Consider the following 5481-nt stretch of genomic DNA (forward strand, 5'->3'; position numbering starts at 1 on the left):
TGCTTGACAGAGACTTTGCAGTCATCGTTTTGAAGAACCACACACACTTAAAAGAAAATACACAGAAACATTTCAACACACTTTTGATGTATATGTGTCAAGGTTCTAGAAGAGCATTTGGGGTGGGAAATATTGTGAGTGTCTTTGAAATATGCAGTCTTCTGTGGTTACTGTTTTAGTATTTACATTTTGAGTTTTACTTGCAGTCATATCTTTATTTAATTATTTTTTTCAGCAAGCAATTATTCAGCAACTCACTGCCTCAGGAATAGTTTCAATACCTGGATATCTATTGGTGAATACAGTAATTTATACATGGCTGTAGTCCAATAAAAAAGAGACAGTCATCTTAACTATACAGAATACTTCTAAGCTCTATGTTAAAGTCTATAAAGAAAATTGTAGCTTTCTATAAAAGAGAAAAACAGTTGGTCACAACACCAACCACACTGTGGGGAGTCTGAAGGATTTACATGGGAAGAGTGACAGTAAAGCTGATTATGAGGGAGAAACAGTACTTGAGGATGATGGAAAATCTTATCCAAAGACCACAGCAGACAAATTTAGGTACAAATATAGAAGAGAAGTAAGGTCCATCAGCATAAAGTATAGTAGAAGAGGGAAAGGAATGTAAAAGAGGGTTGAAAAGGTAGACGTGATCTTATTGAATATCTTGGGTTTTACCTCAGAGAAGTGAGGAAGCCTTGAAATGATTTTAGTAGAAAAAAAGTATAATCTAATTCACTTTTTCAATTAACCTAACTATAGTGAGGAAAATTTATGGGGACAGACAAAAATAGAATTAGGAAAACCAGGATGGAGGCTGTTGGAGTTGTTCAGGGAATAGAAACTGGTGACCTGGACTGTGGAGAGATGTGAATTTATGATGAAGAGAATTCATCACAATTTGGATGTGGGATTGGATGTGGGAATGAAACTCTGGAATGACCCACTCAAAGATGACTCTAGCATAAGAAGGTTCCATATGGCTCCAGCGAAGTAGATTTTTAAGGGAATGAAGATTTTCTACCAATAATTCAGCCTCCAACAAACAAGCTAGTGGCAGAAGAAGCCGGGCCTTCACAAGAAGGTTCCACATGGCTCCAACAAAGTAGATTTTTCAGGGAATGAAGATTTTCTACTGATAATTCAGCCTCCAACAAATGAGCTAGTGATAGGGAGTCCCCCCATGCACCCTGGCTTTCTGTCTCTGTCTCTGTGTATTGGTTCCTGTCTCTCCCTGCTTCTGTCTTCCTTTTTTTCTGTAATTTTGCCTTTTTATTCTTTTTTAAAAGGCACAGTGTTTCTATTCCTTTTTTGTTTTTTTTCTAATTTTTCCTTTTTACACTTTTTTTAAAAGGCTCAGTTTTTCTCTGGCTCTTAGCTCCACCTTTATAATCACCTATAATCTTGTTAATTATCACGCTAAAAAATTTTTAAAACAAAAATAAAAAAAAATGACTCAAGTATAATTCCACAGCTTCTGGATTGAGTAGCTGGATGTGGTGATGCCATTTTGGTTACAACATGGGGTACACACAGAGAAACAAATCATAACTTTGGGTCAGGTCTTGAAGGGGAGGCATAAATGTCCTCTGAAATTCTTCAGGGACCCAATGGCTGGTTTAGAGTACAGGTAAGTGTATTCAGATGAGGGACAAGGCAGACATAGAGAAGAAATGATGGCCAGGAAAATAGATGAGTGGATCCAGGGGGAAAAAATTGTCTGTAATAGAGTACCTATTTCAGGATCCTGGGTCTATAAAGTCAAAATTGATGGTACAGGATCAATGTCATTAAGTCATTGGCAGTTGAGGGCAGTATACTGGCAAGGACAGCAGAGGAGAAGGGCATAGTAGAATTAAGTAGCATACAAATGGTTAAGTCTGATCTCCCCTTGCTTCACTTCAGGAAGGTTAAGGGAAGAAGACAAAAAGAATGCAAGACAGATTACAGCAGCCCTTTCAAACAAGATATTCATATGCCTATCTTCTCCTATAGTACATTGGTTATCAAATGCTTCTGGAAACTTCCCAAACTAAATCCAATGCCAACTTTGTTTTGCTTTATTATTCTTTGTCATTTGGTAGGTAATCTGTTTTATTTCTGTGGTTACTGTGAGAAAATAAAATTCCCTTTAGTCTTCATACTGACAACAGAACATTTAACAACAGATTATTTTATTATTGTTATTAACTTAGGATTCACTGGACATTTTAAAAGTTAGAAGAAAGCAAACATCTGGCTCTAGTTTGGAAATTTATCCCTCACTAGTTTTCCACATTTATAGTTTCTTTCATTCACTGTGTTTTCCTTTTAGAATGTTTAGTGTTTGCGACTATTCAAAATAACATTTTTTTTTCAGTTTATGCTGTAGGGCACATGCACTCACCAAAGAGAGCAAGATAGTGAGAGGGAAAGTGAGAAATCATCTCCCAGGAGAGAATGCTGTATCACAATCCCTTCTCCTTTATTCTCCTCCTGGGTCTTTATACACGCATGCACACAGACACACACACGTGCCCAGCATAATTTTTAAGCTACCCTGTCCAGGACGTGAACCACAGTCAACCATGTGGGAGCCCAGCACCTTCACAATCACACCACCTGCTAGCCGCAATAGCATTCATTTTAAAAGTTACTTTTGTGCTTTTCTTTCCTCACTCTCTTCTTTTTTATTGTCTGTGAATCAATAAAATGTGAAAAAAGAAGTTTTATAAGGAAGGGAGGGAGGGGAAATGGGAAGGATAAAACAGGTAAAAATATGCTTGATTAAAAAAATGAGAAGCTTTTTGCTGATAATAATGTATATAGTAATATCCTGTTCTTGACTGACAGGCATGGTTTTTGTGTTTGAAAAAGAAATGTATACTGTAAAGACATGTGGTAAAATATAAATGAAAATAAATAAATTAATAAATTAATTAAAGAAGAAAATTAAAAAGAATTTTCTTAGTACTACTTTCCAATTAGCCTACTCTCTGATTACTTTGTTCATCCCTGCTCCTAGTATTTTTTCCTCTGCATATGATGTAAAAATTTTATTTCAGTTAGTGCATCTTATTTTCATAAATTTTTATTTTCATGTATCATGTTAATTTTTTCTTAACTTACAGTGGCTTTTTTTGGTATGTGCTCAATACAGAGAGACAGAGACAGAGAAAGACAGGGAAAATGAGAAATCAATCCTTCGGAGTGATGGCTACACAGTGGTCTTTTCTCTGCCATTCTCCTCTTGAGATTTTGAGCATCTACACACATGCACCCAGCATGATTTTCAAGCCACTGGGTCTGGGACTCCAACCTAAGTTGGCTATGTAGGTTCCAGTGCTTTCACTTTTAAGCCACCTGCTGGCCTGCCTTGTTTTGTTTTGTTTAATTCACCATATTTCATTCTATTTGTACAATATTATTTTCTTTATTTCTTTTTTATTTATAAGAAAACTAGCAAAATTATTTTATTTTTGTTGCCAGCAATTTGATATAAAAATTTCCATGGTCTTTCATTGAACTGTATGTCTCTTTTCTTCAGAATGTCCTTTTTTTCATTAAAAATAATTCCTAAACCATTCTATGTGCTCGACTTTCTGTTTAACACTTAGATATGGCTTTTTGGAAAGGCCACAAGCCACCAGCTCCATGAAGTGGTCCTTGTTTTGGAAAATCCTCTAGGTATTTATAAAGAAATACATGTTCATGAAATTCTGAACAATCTTCATGAAATCCTGCTTCACTGGTAATTGGGAACTCCCACAGCTTCCTTTCTTTTGCCTACAGGTTCATCTTTTCAAACCCATTTGGAATAAGCTGTTCATTGACTCTGGCAACCTGCTTAGCAAATTCCACATCCCAAAGTGAAGGTGATCTCTCTGGTTCAGGTGCTTCTTCAGTAACTGCCTTAGTGTCAAAAATATTAAGACTCTTGGGACCAGCAGTTAGTGCAATGACTGTGTTGCTGGACTCCCACATAGTCAACCACGGTTCGAGTCCCAGATCTGGTGGCTTAAACTCACACCAGGCGTGTGTGCGTGCATGACCAAGATCCAGAGAGGTGAATGGAGGAGAAGGGATTGTGGCATGGTCATCCCCTCTGGAGGGTGATTTCTCGCTTTCCATCTCTCTGTCTGTCTGTCTGGCGAGCACATGCGCCCTATAGCAAAGACCTCTCCAAAAAAAGAAAAAAATATATTAAGACTCTTCCCCTTGAATATATTTCTCCTAAGATGTTTTCTAAGATCAGCCGTTCTCTCCTGGTCAAGGTCACTGTCCAGTCCTTCATCAAACTAAATCTGAAGCTCTGGTCTTGTACTAACTCTAGCTGTAACAGATCTGGCAACTTTCACATATGATATTATGTTCCTGACACTAATTTTAGATCTCTTTCCATCTACCTGTGCCCTCACGTCTTTCTCATGCTGCTGGAGCTGCCTGAGCAGTTCTGATTTAGTCCTCTGCTTGTTGAAAGGGAGGGATTCTGCATCAGCAGATGGAGCCACCACTAACTCAGGATTGAGCTGCTCCTTTCTCTTCTTTGTTGTATCTTCTGTAGTTTTCTTAAGCTTGCCAATTGTAACCTCCAAATTTGCAAGAGGTCTTCTGTTAGGTGGCTTTGTTGTTTGTACATTTACAGAACTTAATTCAAATTTCATGCTCTTAATAATATCTAAGAAGTCTTTTGTTGTATTTTCTTTGACATTCTCTTGGCTCTCTGAAGTCTTTTTGGAAATCTCATTTGTTGGAAGAGACTACTCATCTTTCTTGCTGTAGATAACACTGTTGGTACCAAAATACCTTTGGAGATTATTTTTTGTCCTTACTATTTTCGCGGAGCAGCCAGTAGCACGACCATAGCCACCATTGCCTCCAGGCTTCCAGAAGACAAAGGGTGGTGGGAAAGTGGACAAAGAGGTAGGAATGCTGAGACTCTAGGTAACATTGCCAAGAAACAAACTGAATAAAAAAGGCCTTTTATTTCTTTAAGGAATTTAAATATACTTGGTGTAAGTTCATATTGAGATTACCCTGCTATGGGAACCAGCAGTTAGCGTAATGGCTATGTCGCTGGACTCCCACGTAGTCGACCGTGGTTCGCGTCCTGGACCCGGTAGCTTAATACTCACGCCGGGCACGTGTGCGTGCATGCCCAAGATCCCGAGAGGAGAATGGAGGAGAAGGGATTGCGGTGTGGCCATTCCCCCTGAGGGGTGATTTCTCACTTTCTGTCTCTCTGTCTGTCTCTGTCTGTCTGGCGAGCACACACACCCTATATGAAAACCTCTCCAAAATAAACACTGTGTACATGTGTGTGCATTCCAATATCCTGATGCCGTGGAGAAATGGAGAAGGGATTCCATCACAGTCATGCCCTACTGGGAGATGTACAAAAAAATGCCTATGTGTCCAAGTGTCATAAAGTCAACAGAAAAACAAAACACCTATGTTAACCCTCAAGGAGTTTAATTTCTTGGTGTAACTCTTTCC

At 38.4% G+C, this 5481-nt stretch overlaps 1 pseudogene; it reads right to left on the bottom strand.

Annotated features, from left to right (window-relative positions):
- Positions 1-3471: 3471 nt before the first annotated feature.
- Positions 3472-4936, bottom strand: LOC102485318 (28S ribosomal protein S31, mitochondrial pseudogene; annotated as a pseudogene).
- Between the last annotated feature and the right edge of the window lie 545 nt (positions 4937-5481).

Source organism: Tupaia chinensis, unplaced genomic scaffold, assembly GCF_000334495.1.
Source record: "Tupaia chinensis unplaced genomic scaffold, TupChi_1.0 Scaffold144415_1, whole genome shotgun sequence".
Lineage (NCBI taxonomy): Eukaryota > Metazoa > Chordata > Mammalia > Scandentia > Tupaiidae > Tupaia > Tupaia belangeri.